Source organism: Frankliniella occidentalis, unplaced genomic scaffold (assembly GCF_000697945.3).
Source record: "Frankliniella occidentalis isolate FOCC.00 unplaced genomic scaffold, Focc_3.1 Scaffold1264, whole genome shotgun sequence".
Classification (NCBI taxonomy): Eukaryota; Metazoa; Arthropoda; class Insecta; order Thysanoptera; family Thripidae; genus Frankliniella; species Frankliniella occidentalis.
The window spans coordinates 1760-2042 of NW_026268368.1; positions in this window are offsets into that span (position 1 = coordinate 1760).

Here is a 283-nt window from a genome sequence, read left to right on the forward strand (position 1 = left end):
GAGATGGAGCAAAAGGGATCTACGGACGTCGCCGTCGACTCTTTTCGCGGTGCGCCCCTAGAGGAGGGGGGGGGGGGGGAAGGCGTCCGCGGCGCGCCGCCGCCGCTGAGGGCATCAGAGAGAGCGAGTGAGACGTTTGGTCGATGCGGCGTGGCGGGGCGTGGCGTGGCGCGCACTTAACGCGCGTAATTACACGCACTCACGCACATGCCCCTCTCTCTGTCTCTCTCACTCTCTCTGTCTCTGTCTCTCTCTCTCTCTCTCTCTCTCTCTCTCTCTCTCT